The sequence below is a fragment of the Paralichthys olivaceus genome, chromosome 21 (genome assembly GCF_024713975.1).
Source record: "Paralichthys olivaceus isolate ysfri-2021 chromosome 21, ASM2471397v2, whole genome shotgun sequence".
In the NCBI taxonomy this organism is placed as follows: domain Eukaryota; kingdom Metazoa; phylum Chordata; class Actinopteri; order Pleuronectiformes; family Paralichthyidae; genus Paralichthys; species Paralichthys olivaceus.
In genome coordinates, this window is record NC_091113.1 from 2,748,946 (window position 1) to 2,769,690 (window position 20,745).

At 45.3% G+C, this 20,745-nt stretch overlaps 1 protein-coding gene across 2 annotated transcripts in view; it reads right to left on the minus strand.

Moving 5' to 3' along the window:
- Positions 1-17,965, minus strand: part of LOC109643480 (thyroid hormone receptor alpha-B-like) — a 110,621-nt gene extending 92,656 nt beyond the window's left edge. Inside the window, exons 1-2 of one of the 2 annotated variants that reach the window (XM_069517408.1) lie at positions 17,621-17,965; positions 1,736-1,817 (exon numbers count right to left, since the gene is read on the minus strand). The gene's annotated coding sequence lies outside the window, so the exon portion shown is untranslated. The remainder of the gene's footprint in view (positions 1-1,735; positions 1,818-17,620) is intronic. The other variant, XM_069517407.1, reaches the window with a different exon arrangement.
- Between the last annotated feature and the right edge of the window lie 2,780 nt (positions 17,966-20,745).

Genomic DNA, 20,745 nt, shown 5'->3' on the forward strand with positions numbered 1-20,745 from the left:
CACAGGCGAGTGCGGAGACTTCAGACACCAGAGGTCAAAATAAAAACCGTCTCCCTGCAAGATAGTGGTTTTACTCTGACAACGCAATTAGAGGTAAACTGTGAGTGTTCCATTTTCTTTTCCTCGCGAGACAATCATCACTTATCACAGAAAGAATATTATCGATACATACTTCAAATACCAGAGAAGAACATCGGGAACAAGGTTTTTAAATAAAAGGCTGTTTGCATGTGAACGAGAGGCCCAAACGCAGAGGAAAGAATTTGCTTTTCCAAGCATTAACATTAGTGTTGAGCTAAATTTAGTATTTCTAGTTATTGCAATATGACAGGGTTGTGTTTCCAAAGGGTTGTGATATTTGAAAATGCAGCTGAACTTGAGCTGCAGCATATGTACATGTCAGTGTACACAGGGATCATGGAAAGGCAATATGAGAGGGGGTCACCAATGAACATACAAACTGGTGCAAAGCGAAGGTGTGACCTGTCAGACAGAAAGAGCATGTTCGACTGAAGACAGCAACAGGGAAAAGTGCAAGTTCAACACTAGAAAAACTAAAAGAATCCTCAACAGAAAAGTCTATAAAGACGGCAGGTGTATCCCCTTCTTTCCCAAAACGCCGATCATCTACAATAAAACAGCCGAAGCAGGAAGCATATCAAAGTATAAGATTGTTCCTGTTCAGTCGGATTTCAACATCTCCTGACATGGGATTTGTTCGCGTGCTCTGCGGAGATGAGAACGGCCGACTGAGGATGGAGAAGAAGTAAGATGTTGGTGCCATGACATCCGTGCACCTGTGTAGTAGAAGTAAAGAGATTAAACATTATTCTGGCTCCCCCCTCAGTCATTTAGATGAGGGCATGGTCTTGATAGCCAGAAATAACTGCCCCGGGTTTTTGCCGAGATGGCTGCCAAGTGCCAGAACTTGCCTTAAAGGACTTTGAGCCTATATGGACTGGAGCGGACTGCTGACTGGTGCAACCCGGGGGTCTGTAAACTGTGTGTCATACACTGGGCCCGCTGCCAGTAGACGTAAAGAATAACCGGCTCGGTGAACCCGTTGCAATACCAAAGCTAATTCCAGTGTGTCCATTTACTGTTTGTCAGCGTTCAGTAATTTCTTCAGTCAAATAAAGTGCAGTGATGTGTCCGTGTTTATCCACGTAACGTGATAAAAATGATTTACAGTATATTCAAGGTGTGATTTATTTTATTATCTGTATTTGAAGACTCGTGGGATAATCGTGGTCATGCCACCCTAACCCTCAGGCGGCAGAGGGAGAAAGGGTTCGCTCTGTGTCTCAGCAAGAACAAAGTCAAAAAAAATTAAAAAAAAAAAAAGCTGCAGCCTCTTTGGATGCTGCGCTAATCCATTTTTTGATCATTCTCTAATTGACTGTAGAGTCCTGACAGGGAAAAAAAGTGTGGGAAGCTGACAGTGAAGAGTGAGCTGTATGTACAGTATGTGCCACACAGCTCATATTCACTATACATACTGCCCCCGCACCCCCCCCCCCTCCCAAAAAAACAAAATCTGATATCTGCACCTGTGGAAACGAGATACGGTGTCCTAGCACAGAAAAATAAAACCAACCAGTCTTCTGACATGGTAACACTACCGAGGTATCATTGTAACTCGTACATCCCATTGATGCTGCTTGTGTCTGCAGAAACAGGAATACTGAGACACACGTCCAGCCTCCGCACACAGAGCTGTGAAAACACGTCTTACCTTGGTGGTCAGGTGTCTTCACTTCAGTGCTTCTGTACTTTTGATCCCAGCTCTCATCCCAGCATATAGGTCAGAGGGAACTCTGCAAACAGAAAAGACAAATCTGTGATTCCTTCATATCTCTGCCAACAAGGGAACAACACTACCAGGAGTTAAAAGCTCTTACAGAGCGATCCTGGGAGACGGGAGTTAGCCCAAATCCTACAGATAGCCACAGCTCCAGCAAAAGGAAATCCACATAGCCACTGATGCATGCAGGGATGACATGGGAGGAGTCTTGGGAGTTGAACAGAGGAAAATCCCCCGAAGGAGGTGCAAGGTTTTCTTGTCTATACAAACCGCTGTTATATTTTCATGTGACCAGCTTACCACTAAAAGGCTTAGTTGTCTAATCCTTCAGCCAAATGAAGTGTCTAACTTAAGGCTTAGACTGGCCAAAGGAATCACAGCGAGTTTGTAGTATGAACCCTGTTTCAAAAGGCCGGTCGTCCCCAGTATCTGTTGAGGAATGTGCTGCAGGTAATCCCTCCATCACCTCCTCAGCTGCTTAACTCTCCATGCTGCCAGGCGTGCTCTTTACTACGATCATAAAATAAAGGCTTGAGGCAACATTAACCACATGGGTTAGCCAAGACAAATATCATGATCACTTAAACTCAAAGTAGCACGATCCTGGCAGCAGAAGTGAATGTGTCGTGCATGTCGGGTTCAATACAGGTCAGAAAAGTGTATTTGTGTTTTTATAATGGTGCAGTACCTTTGACATTTGACCTTTTGGATATTTAATGATTTTACTCGAGTAAAATTCAAGAGTTATGGTCAAAGATGTGTCGTGTGACAGAAGAGCGGCCTTAACCTTTGACCTTAAAATTATAAATCTGTTCATCCTTGCGGACGTTTGTGCCAAACAGACAACCTGAAAACATAACACCTCCGGTCATGGCAGACAAACACACACTCACACATTGTCATTACGGGATGATTGCTTCAGTCTCTGGCAGGCTTGATCACTCTTTTTTTACAGGTTGTATAATTATCTGATGACATTCAGCCAAGAAGCAGCAGGACGTGACATGAGGCCACTCCTATCGTTCATTGAGAAAATAATGAAATAGTTCTTGGATGCACACGGACGCGACGGCTTGCTGTTGGCGGCGTTATCAAAAAGAAGCATGAAACAGAATCGGTGGCCTTTCGCTATCAGATTTTGTCTCACAACTGCCGGCGTCTCACAATCAAAGCCACGAAGATAGGAGCCGTGCAGGTCAGTGCATTGTCAGAATTTTACACTAAAGTTCTTGGCATTTATAAGACTCTGAAGTCTTAAATACCATCTAAGGTTTTTAAGAGAGTACCTTTAAAGCTGCTAAATGCAGTTCACCTTAGACTTGTGCTATGTCTCTATTATTATTCTTCTTCTTCCCAGTTCTTTTGGAGAAACACACAGAAGAGACAGATGTTTCTAACTACAGCATAATTACACTGTATATGTTTTATTATTTTAACATTGCTGCAGGGGATCTGCATGAAAAACAAATGTGATGCAGAGCAGGGCAACTCTGTTGTGCTCAGACAAAACAAGGCGCCCCAACCTACAAGTAATGTATTTTGCAAATGAAGCTGCAGCCCGGTGCCCAGAAGAGGCTCAAAACACCACCAACCTCTTTCGCCACCTACGCAGCAGTGATGCCGAACAGTGTGGGGAGAGTCTACGGATGAAAAAGCCACTAAAGTACAGTTGAGTGCTCAAAGCAAACCCCAAACTCACAGAGGCTTTATTATCTGCTGCACAACACATGACTAAAGAATCATGAAAAAAGGAAAAAGGCTGCTGCTGTAAATTAAATCTGCAAAAACATGGTCCCACTTTGTACAGACGAGAAAAGACAAATGTATGTGTTGTTAACTGAATATGATATGAACAACGCACACAAGACGTCAGAGGATTAAGACAAATAGTTTATAATCTACTCCGGTAACATCATCTGTAAGGTTTCTTAAAGGACGGCTTTATTTTGGAGAATTATTCCCGAGCGCCGTTGAGCCGTTCGACAACTCCAGTCTGAGGTGAATCTTTCTTCACGCAGCCCCACCCACTTGTTCTCAGTCGCAGCAACGGAGATTCAGTGTGGCCACGCATCTGATTCTCTGGCTAATCCATATGCTAAGCCAGCTCTCAGCCACTCAATGAGGGATAAATATGCATCAGTACAGGCTGAACAGATAAGAGGGGCCAGAGAGGCAGGGTCAAACCTGACAGCACTCAAACCCATTTACCCGCTCCGGTACAGTACGTGTGCACCAGAGTGAATGAATGAGGTTCACGTTAGAATCTGCAAACTGGAAAATAACGTTTATCTTCTTTACTCTATCTCGGAACATCAATAATTAGACGACCGCAGCACCAGAACTGAAACCTCCTGAGAATCGAATAAGGGCTGCAGCTTTTTTTTTTATTTTTATCAAAATAAACAATTCTCAAGGAGAATGTCATATTATTGTTCCTTACAAGTTTAAAGATTCATTTCTTCACCTGAGTGAAGGTTGAGGTTTACCTGCACAACGCATGTGTACTATAAACATATGCTGTTATATCGTTGTTGATGAAAATCACATTACGATAATTACTGATTTTGTTGAACTGCCCGCCCCTTGGAACCGAGACCTGGCTGGATTGGTCGTCTTGTTATACGTAGACAAAATGTGAAATTAGAAAAATGACCCATCCTCAATCCTCCCTCTCCTCTTCACTCTTGACAACCATGGAGGAGAGAGGCTGAACCACGACAACATAACATGCCTACACACGAGTTGTGGTCTTGTGATATACTTCAGGGCACAACAACACGCCGCCTCACCACCAGTGATTTCACGGTTCAGCAGATGGCCGCAGCAGATTAAGGTATGGGTCCTACTAGTGGCTTTTATAGGCATTAAAGTATATAAGTTGTTCCTTCACCCCATGACCGCATCCTGAATATCAAAGGGAAAAACAAGACGTGGTTTCATCCCAGGCTCATAACGGATTATTGAATTCGCCTGACCACGCATACAATGACTCTTTCTGCACTTTTGAAAAGGTAGTTCTGACTTTTACTTCCTTACATCAACACATGTTCTCTTTGAATGAGGCTTCTGTTTGACTCGCTGAGGAACTTTCCTAAAGGAATCATGCAACATTCAGGGAACTCAACCTCAACACTGGTTTTGTTCCGAGGAAGATACCGATCAAAACGTCTGCCCGTTTTCCTACCACGGCCTTTTTAGAGGCAATCTGCTAACCAAGCTAATTGAAGCCTGCAAACCATCCGTGATACGACACGATTTTCTTTTTCTCAATGTTTTTCAAAATCGAGACCACACTCTCACTGTGTGTGTGTGTGTGTGTGTGGATCTGGAGCTGTGACGCAATTAGCCTAGCTTAGCATAATGACTGGTGGAAACGAGTAGGTTCAAGGGGAAAAAAACAAAACACACAAGATAAATATCTGTTTCCTGCATCGAGAGGGTTATTTCATTTGTTTAGTTTTTGCTTGCAGGTTAACACAAGGACTCACTGAACGGATTTCCGCTAAACTTGCTGGAACGATGGGACTCTGGAATCTTGAAATGAATTCCTTGTTCACCTCTAACACTGTTTATCTTACTGCCATTAAATCTTTAAAACTAAGATTGGCCTTCATTCAGGCTAATACGGTTTTTATATGAGCCAGTTAGTCTGCTCGACATTCATCCTCTTTCATTCTGAACCCAGAGAGGAACACATATTTACGAGGAGGTCGAGTTTCCTGATTCTGTTTTAAACTGTCTCATCTTTAATTCTACTTTTTATATGTTTTTTCCATAACTTTTGAATTGTTAACCCACAGGGCTGTGGGAACTTAACACAGGAAGTTTTTTTTTTTCTCCTATTTTTAGATATTTAGCTGCCAAACTGATTTATAATAATAATCATCCCTACGTCAAAAGTCTACATGACCAGGGTTGTTCTACTTTTCTTCCCGCTCTCTAAATAAAAGGAATGGTTTTTCCCATGGGGGGGTTTAATGGTGATTAACTTGTGAGGGGACCCCGCCTGCTACTAACAGGACTCCCAAACAGAAGTGAGCGGAGGGCTCTCGGTGCCAGAGACAGACCTCCAACAGCAAGTGTTGCAGGCTCGCTCACACTCTGCCAAACCGCTCACTGAATCACATCCATCTGTTTGCATATTATGCAAATCACCCGGAGTTGCTTAAATATAAATCAGAGTGCATGTGTGTGTTCATCTCCGTGTGTGAGAGAGAGAGAGCTCCTTTCCAAATCAGCTTACTATCTACCCGGACACAGTCATGTCAGACGTGCCGCTGGGAGGACGCCACATTTCAGACGTTCAGCTGACGCTCGAGTCCAGACTGACGCTCGGAGAACAGACTTAATTCCACATATTGTGACTTTGCAGCAGATGAGTGCGGCATGTTTCCCCATCAATGCTCATTCCAGCTCTAATCCAATTCATTGTTCCTCCACGGCTCAGTGTATAGAAAAAGTTATTTCCACACAGGATCAATCCAGTGTGCTTCACTTTTATAACAATCTGCTGGTTTGCATAGTTTAAAAGCTTAGCTGTTAAACACACACACACACACACACACACACACACACACACACACACACACGCACACACACACACACACTCTCTGTGCTGTAACTGAGCCAATGTGGAGATTGATCAGCTGGGCTGTGTCCAAATTGAAGCCCGTCCTCCGCCGCCATGCCAAGCACAATAACTCCCTCCTCTCTTTGACCAGCGAAAGTGGGGAGTTAAAAAAAAACATGCACGAGGGGAAGAGAACGCAAGAAAAAAATAAAAAAAAGTGGTAGAAAAGGACGTAGAATTGGATAATGTCTTGACACCCATCGCAGAAACAGGAATGCCTGGCTCTCAGATGTCTGACCCAATTTCCTTCCTTCCTCTAATCTACGGTAAAAAAGCTCGATGACTCAGAATCACTGGCACTGCTGCAGCGAGTTGTGCGTTTCTGTGCCAGTCCCCAAACCTACACACTCAAACACACGTCCGCATATGCCAACCTCATCCACAGTATGGCATCGCAACAACTGGAACGTGAAGACAGACCACGCTTGAACTGGCGGCAGCTTCGTATTCTCTTTGTCGGCTTTCATGGAAACGTGTGTGTGTGTGTGTGTGTGTGTGTGTGTGTGTATTCCCTATGTGAGGCAGGCACATGCACTGTATGTGTTCATCAGGATGTATAATGAGAAGCCGGTGTTCCAATGGAAACAATTCAATAATCAATTATACACTCGCTGGAAATACACTGGTGCTCGTCTCCGACAACAAAATCATTTAACGCAACCGAGGCAGAAACATTGACTCATTGCATTTCTGAAGGATCACATCGAGTCGTATTAAGGCGCGATGATAGATACACAAATGTATAATTACGTACATTAATCAGGAGATATTTCCCCTGATAGCACTTCTGCATATTTCTGTTTTGATTTCATTTAATAATCTGGCTTTCTGTCGGTCTAATTAAGAATATGTTGCGCTCAGTGTGGTTCTTGCATATGTAACACGTGTATGTATGAACTACATACTCATTACTAAATTCTTGGCAATATATGAGCTTTTGCATGATCGGACTCTCACAAAAGTAGCTGCCATCTTGGTTGGTGTGGGTCGTCTGGTTCTTCTCTTAATTCATTTTTATTTAATCGTGCATCAGGTGAGAAAAAGCAATGACTAATATCAGGTTTGACATCAGGACTCTCTTAGATTATAGAAGGACGTACAACACTATAGGTTATTAGCTAGAACACATGATATCTTGTTTTTTCTTTTGGATGAGCTGGCCCTTTAATAGCAAAATGAATATTTAAGGAAACCCAGGAAACTAAAAGGTGGGAAAATCAATCTAAAACATATGGTGCGCTTCAGGAACTGATCAACGGGAATGCTGAAGATACATCATTTGGGCTAATCCATGCGAAACATCCGGTACGGTTCTTTGAACGAATGTACAGTAGCTGCTGCAGTCTGGTTGAACAGTGGCTTAAGTGACAATGTGTGGAAAAAAACAAGAGGCAGGACTCCTGCAGGCGGAGGCTGGAGGAGTCCAGGGGTCACCTTCGGTCAGCTAATCCCCCTGCGTCATATAAGGGTCCGCAGACACACTTGTGCTTAGCACGTTAAACACACACACACACACACACACACAAGGGAAAGCAGTGGACTGTAAACATTGTACTTTAACATGGAACCCACGCACACACAGAGAATACATTAACTCATAGTCCAACACACGATCCCTGTACCATCTCTCTCTTCATACTAATTCCTCCCTCTAATGTCTGTTTATAGCTCTGTCTCTCTTTCACACACACACACACACACACACACCAGGTCAGCAGGGTCAGTGCTGCCTGCGTTGGCAGAGAAGTGGACTCCAGATGTGAAAGTAGAGGGAGCTCTCTCCGGGGAGCAGCTGGTGCCCGTCCAACCTGGACAAGGGTCAGGGACACGACAGAGAGAACACAAGCAGCAGTTGGAGCCTCTTCTCGGGGCCCCGGCCAGCTTGTCACCCTCGTCAGTCACGCTGGGCGTCCGTCCAGAACGCTCCAGAGGCCAATTTGGTTGTTTTGGCCGTTCGTTTCCACACCTCAGTAAAACACAGTCATATTCCTGGTGTTCTGACAGAAATACGCAGCTGCACCTGAGCTCTTTGAACTCGAGAATCTGACAGAACGTTGCAAAAAAAAATGCAATACTTGGATTTGGAAACAGACAAAAAGTACAGTGGCTCGCTGATCATTATTAAAACAACGTCAAAGCGTTCTACTGGGATGAATCACAAACTTAACAAACAATTGTTATGATACAGGAAGTCATAGAGGCTCGGTGGTAGATTCCTCCTCCACTCTGTGTCTTCTTGCATTAAACAAAGTCACACAGTGTTTGTTGGGCACCGCATTAAACAGTTTGGACAGAGCTGTACAAACAGGGAGTCGGCTGCATGAGGAATGAACTGTAAATGCCTTTGTGTATCTCCCCATGTACAGTAACGCACAACAAACGACTATCTAATGCAACATGTGTTCTTCACAGCACTGTGATCTGCAGAAAGTCTGAGTGATAACATCTCAACAAAAAATAACTGCCTGCATGAGTCACGTCGCCGTGAATGTGCTGTTAGATCCGCCTCTGCTGGTGTGACTGCATGTTTGTACATACGTGTTGTAAGATGCATGCATGTCATATAACTCAATTGTGCACAGCTTGCATGTGACCTCCCAGGAGTTCAGTGTCCAGTGCTGCCAGGCCGGAGCCTCTGCAGGACAGAAATCGCAGAGTGACCTTTCTGACTCTTTGCCGATTGAGTTTCCAGCTATCTGAGCCAGGTATATGTGTCGAGAGAAACATGAAGCAGGCCTCCGCACTGGACACACGTGCAGGCACAGTGTCAGCATCAACGTGCGCCGCAGGTTCTGCCACATGCCACCACATGCAAGTTTTACTTCAGTGCACTACTGTGAGCCAGTTTAGTTGATAGATGCAGTCGAGGGAGCTCAGATGAGGAACATGCACGACTGCCAGATCAGCAAGTCTTTCAATCCTCGTACACACACACACAGCCTCACTGCACTTGGCATAAAGTTGGCAGTGTGGACCGCCCAGTGTGTCGCGCTCCATGCCTCCGCTTGGCTCGCAGCTCTAACAGGTAGAGATGAAACGCTCTCCCTGGCTCCGCAGCACCTGCCATCATCCGCTCTTTGCACTCCTAAAACATCGCTGGAGATCTTCCAAATAAGGTGAAAAGCACGCTCAGATAAAACTTCAGAGCAAATCCCTCGATTAATGAGGCGTTCAGTGATATCTGGGCCGTGTGCAGGATAAGGTGATCGTACAGAGTTACAGTAATGACTGTTTACATGTCTCACATCGCTCCCTAAACTAGTACTTCAACTTTTAAAGGTTTAATCACAGAGTGTTCAGGAGCAGCACACAGCCCCTGGGCCACAGCTTTCAGGACAATGAGGGTTTGATTATGTTTGATTATTTCTTCTGCTGTAAAGGGCAGAGTGCCAGAACATGATTATTTGCTAGTGTCACACCTTGAGCCGAACAAATTTCCTTTTCCAACAACCAAGAACTCACCTTTGACACGAATCACCCGGAAACTCATTAAAGTATCCCTGCGACACCACAATGATAATGATTTCAACAAGTGTGATGAAAAGAATAACCATGGACATTTGAATTACACACATTTCTTTCAGTAATAAGCAGCTTTAAGGTTGGAAAAACCATCACATTCCATAAAATGTGTTCTTATCATATGCTTGCAGTTGCAGCTTTTTAGTATTTGCTTCAGCGGTTGCTCAGTTTTTCCATAAAAAGTCAGAAAACACCGAAAAACACCCACAAAGATTTCAGACGTTTCAAGTTGACATGTTCAAACTGCTTTTTTATTCCACAAATGATCCAAACTTCAAAGATATTCGCTCAAACGGTCTAATACGATAAAGACGACCATCAATATCTCACATCTGAGACCCAAATGTTGGGCGTGCGTCTGTGAGGTCAGACGGCGGAGCTCTGCGCTGCAGCAGTTTTTAATCAAATCAATTTAAATCAATATCGTCCTGTTTTAGCAATAATTTTGCTGCAGGACAGTCTTAATAAAAACTAAATATTCAAATTCACAATTTAAAAAGCTCAAATTTATGTTTATCACCATCTTCAATGCTTGGTAATCTTTTTGATCTTTTTTTGAGATCATCCTTTAATTACATCCGTCACTACAAGAAAACTGGAAAGGCAGGAACTTGAGATATGAACCGCGACACACTGAGGCGTGAAATAAAGGAAGATTCCTCACAAAGGTGACTCACTTGTGTTTCCTGCTCCCCTCCACAAACCCACCCACCCGCAGCTGTGATACAATGGCGGACGATTTCCGCTGCTGTCATTATTCGGATGGCACGGTGACAACCAACCTGACGTCGTCAGCACTGCATGTGTGAGTCCTTCAACAACTGCACCGACCTGACTCCACGAGTGTCTGCAGAGCACTTAGGAATAATCGGAGGGAGGGAAAACGGTCGTCGGGGTGCGAATGCCCGGCAGTTTCAGAGCGTTTTGGATGTGGTGTCAGAAAAAGAAAAGTTTCCCCAAACAGGAAAGTGCTTGGTGGGCAGGAACGGAGGGGCCCAGTGGAGAGTGGGTCACTGTCAGTCACACTTGAAGGAAGCCAAACTAAACTCTGAAGTGACCTTTAACCTCACAGACAGTCATAACATAAACCAAAGTCTAATTCTTCAGCCAGAGGAACATCTCACACACACACACGCACACACACACACTTGTTGCCCTAAATTAGACAAGGTTGTGACTTGACCGCTGTGGAGACCAGACATGTGACCGGGCTCCGGGGCGTTCTTCACCTGAGTAAGCAGCTCGCTTTAGATTAACAGGAGCATTGCAATAACAGCAAGAACGAGGCAGCTTGCCAAAACCGAACATATCAAAACCACAACAAGACTTTGAAGCTTAATCCCTGAGCTTTAACGATCTTTGTGTAAATGTGTAAAAATAAACTTCAGCAGGACAGGTGGATCCAACAAAGACGTGTGTGTGTGTGTGTGTGTGTGTGTCTGCGGAAGAAAGAAATCGTTTGATAGAAGATTTAAAAGCTGAACAAAGTGGACGAATATATGAGAAGTCTGGTCCAGAACTTTGGGCTTTTCAGTTTAGTCCGAACCAACATAACAAGTGTCACGGACCGAAAGTTGAGTCCAACTAAAAGAGGAGGTCTGAGTCTCATTCACTCCCGAACACTTGTAATTCAACACTAATGAAAAGCTGCACGTTTCTATTCCGAAAGCCACTCCTGCTACAAGAAGTCCTTTTATTTTGATCTTGTAATTATCCACAGAAGAACTACTGGAGGTGTCTGGCATGAGCAGCGGCCTCAGCTTCAGTCCCAATAAGAAAAAGAATGCACTGATCAGGAGGCGGAGTTTAGCAGACGCTTGCCAAACCGTCAGGCGTTGGAACTGATCCATCCGAATTACCTCAAGCGTGACAGATAACAAAACGGTGAGCCATAAAACTTCAGTCTCTCTTTCACTAAGCCAGACATTTGTCCGGCCTCTAATTCAAACAGCGGAGGGAAAAAAATGAATCCTAGTTTTATTTACAGCAACAGCACAGGAAAGGCATTATGGGATATTAAAGCAGGTCAAACTATTCTGTACTCATGGCTTATTTTCCTACAGTAATGGAATGCTGACCTATATACAGAGTTGTTGGTAGAGCGGAGTAGATAGAGCGGGACTTGGGCTTGGGCCAAAATTCTATCATGAGGTTTTATTCTTATTATTTACACCTACACGGTGTCTCCGAGAGTTCACAGCACGAGCAACAAAACAAAAACTTTAAGATCTATTAAGTAACAGTTTAACATATAAAAACACTTTTTTCATATTATTGAATTTGAGACTTTTTAAAAAAGACCCAGTCACACGCACAACAGAAATGTTCCCAGGGGACACCAAAGGTGTAACTTACATTTTTTGCTGAATTTCCCAAAACTCGGCTTCGGAACTAAAATAAAGTTGCAATTTGAACAACGAGCACGTCCCAGAACAGGTTCAGAACTTTTGTGATGATGCTGCCAGAGGTTCTGGGAAATGATGACTTTTTTTATAACTTCATGACATTTTATACATAAAACCACAAACCAACATATTTATAAACGAGTCGGTAGTTATATTTTAATGTACTTTAAGTGCAGGTAACCCCAGTAACAAGTCCTAATCTCACATTGACAAAACAAGACTTGCCAGAGTAAATGAGCTATTATTTTTAAAACCGTTTTTTTCCAGTTCCCTTGTTTTTTAACACCCTGAATTCCTCTCTGATTATAAACTTGATTGTCTGGGAAACAAAAACTGGAGTTTAATCTCAGATCCACATGAAGGGACTCCCTCTGTGCTCCACAACGCCTCAGTGTTTACGACAGGATAGGAAGAAAAAAAAAGGCGTCACTTTATTGTTTTGGGAAGTGCTTGTTTAACATGTCTGCAAATGTGACTCAGTTCTGATACTACTGCATGAACTCTCACAGAAAGCGTCTGAGAGCAGCTCGGTGCCAGCAAATGTCGGAACGGGCTCCTCCTCGTAAAGTGCCCCGCTTCACCCCGGCAAAAATAACCCTCCCCGGGCCTCGGTGCCAAGTCTTCCTGTTGATGAAAAGCCAGTTGTGAGTGGCTCCAGTTGTGCTCCGGCTGAGCCAAGCTGACTGGTGTTAATAAGAGAGAAAAGCAGCTGTGTAAAACATCTCCGCTACTCTCTTTGGCCCATAAAGGCGATTTTACAAGTCATTATTTTCACTGGCGAATTTGGAGGCGGATGAAGCACAAGCTGGCCGAGCGGAGAGCAACAACAGCTCACAGAAATAAAACAAGACAAAGGGGTGTGTCTGAAACCCATGTGCATGAAGCCCACACATAGAAGAGATTAGGAAAGAGGGAGGGGCCAATAAACACAACAGTGAGAAGAACGAAAAGCCACAAACTTGGAACGGCTGCCTGACATCTGATGTCATGTGTCTGCGAGTGTGTCGGGGGATGGGTTGTTACAGTATCTTGAAGACTGCAGGACCCCCAGTGGTCCGCGTGCAGAGCGGCGGAGAGCGCGCTGATAATCTCTCGTCGCGTTCGCCATGACGGCATGCTTATCAGCAGCGGAGCTTCACGAGTGTCTGAACACGATCCTGCAGCTACGACGCCACGCTGCAAAGTTCCTCTCAGCTAATGAGGTCTGAATCGCTCTGCGTGCCAGATATTACAGCAGGAAACTGTGAGGAATTTCCTTTATGGCGGAGAAGACAGAGGAGCCACATTACTTTTTATTGTTACTGATATATATCAGCAGACTTGGCCCACATTTGAGGACGCTAATAACTTGAGCTCTATAGATTTCATGTGAGCGCACATGTGGTCTGAGCTCTGCTTTGAATTACAGCGGGAAAAAAGATAAGAAATTAATTGACAACATTTTTGACAGACTCGCTTAAAAAAAAAACGTTGAGCAACCAGAGGTGTTAAATGAACATGTACATATTTGTCCTGTTGTATGTCACACTACAGGCCGAGTGTAGTAGTAGTGTAAAAACTTTACATATACATTCACCATCGTAAAGTTGAAATAAATGAAAATGTTGATTTCAACTCTTGAGAGCTTTTAGACTTGTTACACAGATTCACTCGAAGCAGGACCTTTTTCAAAAAGTGTAAAAATGTAGTTGCTCCTCAGTTTGACTTCTCCGTGCCGACACAGACACGTATATATATCTACGATAAGCTTACATAGGCTGTCGCTGACACGGCTGTTGAAGTGTCTGTGACAGATTAAGCCGGACACGTCGGCCATGTCCTGTTAATAGGTTTATACACTGCGAGACTGTGTCGGTTCAAGTACGGGCCGCGGCACCGGGGGCAGCGGAAGAGGCCGCGCATGTCATCTGTGTCACGTTACAGGAGAGTTTCGCTGCAACAAGAGTCAGACAACAGTCAGCTCATCCACAGATCATGCAAATCAGCAGGTGATTTCATGCGTGCTTAGACACCCGCACACTGATGTACGGGCACACACACACACACACAAAGATGCCTGATGTTTCGTTAGTCATCTGAGCGATCTCGTCATGCGTGGAGGCAACGATGTGTTTGCTCAAATCTCAAACATTTGCATGAAAGGGCTCTTTTGATAAAAGATGGCGTTGTTGACATAATGCATCCAAATACAGTATGTTGGTTAAAACAATCCATCAGCCTAGTTCTAGAGCACAAACCCGTGATGATGTGATGACATTTTCTGGTTGGCTGCACTCGCCCTGGTTGAATAGATCCCATGAACCAACCTACAAGTCTATAGCATATGGGTGCTATAATCTAATTAGTCATAGACGAAAACACAGACAACGTGGTGAAGCGCCTTGGGGCCCAACTTCTAAAGGATGAGCAACAGTCAACTGAGGTCAAACAGAACGTAAAGGCGAGGGGGGGGGGGAATAACACGCATGTCCTCCTGTTGTCATCATCTACGGAGGAAAAAAGATGTTAACGCTACAAATACTGCACGCCACCTTCGCTGACCTCTGGTTGTAACGGCCTCCGAAGTCACGCAAGTGCATTACGGCTGCGATGTCGTGAGGTATTCAGACTGACACTGGGACGAACTGCGAAGCTGCCTCCTCAGGTCATTAACTGCTCCTCACAGTGCGATGCATCAATTACACATTTTACAACTGACACAGAAAAAGAAAGCGTGTTTTCCATCGTCTCATTCCAAACAAAACAAGGGAAGTAGCAGGCAAATCTGGGGCTCACCGCACTCGGTTCAGGAATAGCACTTGACATATTGGCCTACCCAGCATGCCTTCTGCTTCTCTAGACAGCTCTGACATCATTATACAGCAGATACAGACCAGGACATCAGCTGCACAGCCGAGGTTATATAAGTAGAAACACCATGTTTCTAAGCATTCAGCCATGCTGCCCCACCACGGGGAACGGGAGGTGGTGGGAGCGAGGGGGTGAGGGGGTGAGGGGGCGAGGGGGTGAGGGGGCGAGGGGGTGAGGGAGTAGTGGGGCCAAGCAAGGAGGCCAGGAAGAAAGACAGACAGAAACAGGGTCACAAAAAGAGAGGCCCTCTGGGGCCGCTCACTGAGGGGAGAGACTGAAGAAGGTCACCTCTGGCCCCCTAAAGGAGCCCCAACCCAGGGAGAGAGGAGAGGAGGAGAGAGGAGGAGAGAAGAGACAAGAGAGGAGAAGAAGAGAAGAACCAGGTCATATGGGGCTACACTCATCCAACTTCTGTGTTCTCATGCACAAATCTACTTCATCACGTCGTCTGAAGCGAAGCTCATATTTCCTATTTGCTTTCATTCTATAAACGAGACAATTATTTACAATTAAAGAAAAACAAAAGCAGATCAAAGCCTCACGGTTCGATGGTTGTTTGTGATGGACGACTCATCACAGCGGGGGTCAAGCCTCGTCACTCTGTGTGTTTCTAGCTGCATCCTTAGAGGAAAATGTTTAGACGAGAACTGTGGATTTTTCCAAGGCTAATAATCAACCCGGGGAGAGAACGCTGCAACTTAAACTGATGGATAATGATTAATGACGGTGGGCATCTGGGGCTACACCCACCGCCCTGACATTAATCTGCTTCTTAGCCGAGACTGTGTCGTGTGTTTTAGCAGCACATGGACGTGCATAACAATGACAGAAGCATTTATTAACACCAGTTAATGCAAACGTGCAGAGGCCCTGAGAGGTGAAATGTATATTCTGAGTCTAAACAGAAATCCCACCACATTTTAAAACTCAAGATCAATTTCTATTAGAAGCCACGTGAGGAGGACAGAAAAAGATATTTATCATAACTGTAAATAACGTGGCGACACTGTGACCTTTGCAAAGTTTACAACGACACCCAGAGGATAATTATTTAGACGTGTAAAAGTCCAAACTGTTGAAAAGTTTCTCTTGATGGGAAAAGCTTCAGTGTGCCAGAGGAAATTCTTCTGTTGCCAGCGTGATGGATTCCACTGTAAGAGCACCCAGCTCTTAGACTGTCACTCTGTATCAGCAGCGGTCAAAGATACTAGTGTGAAAATGAACGTGACTTTAAAAAAAGAAAGGACCCTGAAAAGGCTCAGAGCAGAGTGGCCTCAATGAGTGATTTCATTATTACAGCAGAGTAATGTGGCGATGAAGGCTTTCACACACACAAACCAGCTGCAAGTGCACTGAGCAAACTGCCACTGTATTATATTCATGATCTGCCGGCCTCAATTATCCACTGAGATTATTTCCCCCAGGGATCTTCTCCGGGTCTGAGTGAATGATAAAGTGTCAGTGCTGCCTCTCAGCAGTCGCTCGGGTCTGTGGGACACGACGCCCTGGATTATTTAACCGTTCCTTGGCAACATTGCTGTTTCCTTTATAATCCCTACACACTCATGCTAAGGCACCTCCCTGAGCTTTGAGGATTCGCAGCCTGGTGTGATATTGGCAGTTTTCCGATCACGTCAGAAACAGTGGTCGTGCCACGATATATCACAAAGATGAACTATAACGTGCACATCACAGATCCTCGATATTTGCAGAGATGCATGAATGAGCCTAAAAGAGCATGTGCATTTTGTTTACAAGGTTGTTTATGAGGACTTTTCACTACAGCTTTACCTTAATGCTTCGATATATATATTTATATATATATATTCATATATGTTGTTTGCATGAGAAAAAATGTGATTGCAAAATGGATATTTGTGCATATTTAAGTCACTTCTACAGTGTTTGCAGGGGGAAAAAGGAGAAAGGTGAATTAAGGTTAAGTAAGTGAGTCAACCATCAGAGCCACACACACTCAGAGCTCCCTACTGGAATATTACGAGTGTTTTATATCCAATGATCCGTATCGATTACCTATCAGTGTGTGTGTGTGTGTGTGTGTGCGTATGTGTGTGTGTGCGTGCGTGCACGAGGGCATGCATGAGTGCAGCAGGCATGCATCCAAGTAGTGGGCCTGTGTGCAGCTCGTAGGACCACCAGCATAACACAGCAAATCAAAAGGAAAAGCCTCCATTACTGCTGCACGCTGACATCCGGATGAGTTAGCGGGCACGCACCAGCAGGCACAGCGGCACAACCGGCCACAGGGGCTCGATCAGCCCCCCCGGGGAGCTCCAGGATAGTTGCGGCGCGGCTGATCTGTCAAACCAGCCCGGGCAACTGGAGCCTGGCTCCGCCAAACTACTGCACGCACACCACGCTCCCGAGGAGCCGGAGAGACGCACTTACCGACGGGGTTCCCCACCCACGCGGCCGGACACCAGTCGGGGTCGTGGGGGGTGGGGGGGCGTGGGGGGTGTCGGGGCATCGGGCGGAGGGGAAGCGGGTGGAAAAGTCAGAGGGGGGCTCCGCCGGTTCCTGCCCGAGTGGAGCGGGCAGCAGCGGCGCTGGATGCGGCTCCGCGTCCTCTTGTCCTCCCCGGTCCTCTGCCGAGCTGCTGCTGCGCCTCGTAGCGACAAAAACCAGCTGCCTCCTCGGCTCGGCTCCTCCGTCCTGCGTCCGACGAAGCGGCTGACGAGCGGGTTGTTTTTTCCCCCGTTTCGCTGCCGTCCACGGGCGTTTGTATGGGCTGCACCGACGAGGGGGGAAAGGAGCAGGAGAGAAATACTACACGGTCGCTCCTCCCTCCGGTACAGTAACACGGAATCAAACCATCTACTGCTCTCTACAGGAGCTCCACTGTACAGCACTGTACACACACATGCGTGAGGAGGAGCACCATGCTGTCCCCGTCTTCATCACCTCCTTATCCTTCCTCATACTCCTCCTCTGCTGTCCCTATTTGTCCTTATCACTGGGGCTGAGCTGCACACTGGTCCTCCTCACCCTCCCTCCAACTCCTCCTCATGTTCCTCATCCTCCCTGCAACTCCTCCTCCTCTTCGTCATCCTCCTCCTCCTTCCTCCACCTCCTGCTCGTCATCCTCCTCCTCATCAACCTCATACTCCTCTTCTGTCCTATTGATCTTCATCACTGAGCAGGGCAACATCCTCCTCATCCTCTTCCTCCTCCTCATCTTCTTCCACCTCCTTCCTCCTCATCCTCCCAGTCCTGATTTATCTTCATCATCACTGAGCCGAGCAACACCCTCCTCATCCTCTTCCACCTCCTTCCTCCTCATCCTCTGCTTTCCTGATTTATCTTCATCATCACCAAGCCCAGAAACACCCTCCTCATCTTCATCCTCCCTCTCATCAACCTCATCCTTCTCCTTCCACCTCCTCATTCTCCTCCTTCCTCATCTTCATCCTCTGCTGTGCTTATTTATCTTCATCGTCACTGAGCCCAGCAACACCCTCCTCTTCATCGCCCTCCTGAAGAGCATTGCACATAAAAGATCGCACAGTGAATTCACTCAGGGTCGTTTGTTTTACACTGACCTCCACAAAAAGACTTCTGGGGTCTCACAAAGTACAACTAACAATTGTATTCAATATCATTTAACATGTCAATTACTTTCTATATATTAGTTTATGAGTTAGACACTGAAAACGATCCTGGTTTGTTCCTTATTTAATGAACTCAACATTATGAAGACATTTATAAATTCACTGTTTTCTGACATCTTGTAGATTGAGAATGAGAATAATCATTAGCTGGTGTCCGAATATTAAGAACCACAAACTATTCTGTTCAAAATGAAGTCGAAGATATTTAGGTAGTTTATATTTTATATTAAATATGTGCCACTTATCCTATAGTTTGATTTTGAATAAGCTTTTCTGGAGTTTTCCTGTTCTACTGTGCGTCATTGCTTCTTTAATGGCTGCCAACACGTCTATGGTGGATGATTTTCTTCCTTATCATCATATTTACGTTTCTCTTAAGGCTGAGACATAATACGTTCCATTCACTTTGATCAAACTGACATCGGCTTCAAACACGTCGAGGAACCTGACGTCAGCGTGGCCGCGCAACCTGTCAGCATGTGTCGAAGTCAACAAAGTTTTTATTTCATAAATTCACACTCTTCACATCCGAGTATTGTCCAACTTCAGATACAAACTGCAGGTTTAATGAAGTAAAGTTCGATGGGAGGAACGCTGAGTGAACGAGTGGCGACTGCAGCCTCCCAACTGTTGTCTAGATGTTTCTGTCCGACTCATCCCGCAGACAAATATGCAGGAAGTCGCCCGCTGTGCGAGTCCTGAACGCCCAGCGTGTGTTACATTTACATTTTGGGGTTTTTTCAAATGCAGCTGTGGATGAGCCTGAGGAACAGAATAAAGGTTTATTTTAAGTGCTCTGTGGCAAACACAAGAAAGATTCTCTGAAATCATTATCGATGTCTGCGGGAGTGTGTGTGTTTTTGTCCACACGTCAGCTCGGGGCTTGGAGAAGTTGATGGTTGTTTACACGCCGGTGTCGTTTCATTTCCACTTCCATTTCCAGGACGTCCTCAAGTAACAGAGCATCCGAACGAAGCCCCGCTCGCCGACAGCCTGATCAGAAACAAATCCAGAGACGTCCCGTGCTAATGAGATAACTGCATTTGATCGTGCTAGTGTCTGTCCCTGTTGCACGCCAGTGTGATTTCCAGGATTGCGTCTGGAGCGCAAATGTCATCCGGCTCAGTTTGCTGTGACGAGTCTGAGCGATGCCAGTGACAGATTCCCTACAGCTTTTCAGACTGCAAGAACACATTAGAGATCTTCAGAGGAGACTTCAGGACGGATTCAGGCAAGAGGGACGTAGCCGACAGAACGAAGAGAAAACTTTGAGTTTGTCGATTGCTCGTACAACTCGTGCAGAGGCCGTTATTCATATACCTGAATTCGACACTGGACTTCTTTGGGTCACAATGTTGGTCTTGGCAAATGGAGTTTCTGGTGGAGACCCACGTGGACACAGGAGAACATGCAAACTCAGCCATCGAACCCACAACCATGTGGCTGTGAGGCGACAGTGCTAACCACTGCACACGTCAGGGATTCTCTTACACTATTTCAATTCAACCTACGGGGAACATGAATGTTTGCACCAAATTTCAAATTAATCCATCCTGTGGTTGTTGAGATATTTCGTGTGCCGCCCACGTCACAGGGATACATCATCTGGAAACCTTTAAAGAATTTTGTGCCAATACAAATATACGTGTTGCAATATTTCAGTCTGGACCAAAGTGGTGAACTAACCCACTGACGTTGCTGCCCCCCCCCCCTCCCCCGCTGCGTGGCGCAAAATCCAAACCTATAGTTTATGGTTGGGACAAGATAATTTTCAAGGTTGCATATCACCAAGAAAAAAAACACAGATCGTTCCAACTCCAAGCTCCAGTGTCCAATCAATCATTAATTACACGCCCATCCACCAACCCAACCTTACTGTTGGCTGCGTTTTTAGAAACGTAGCTC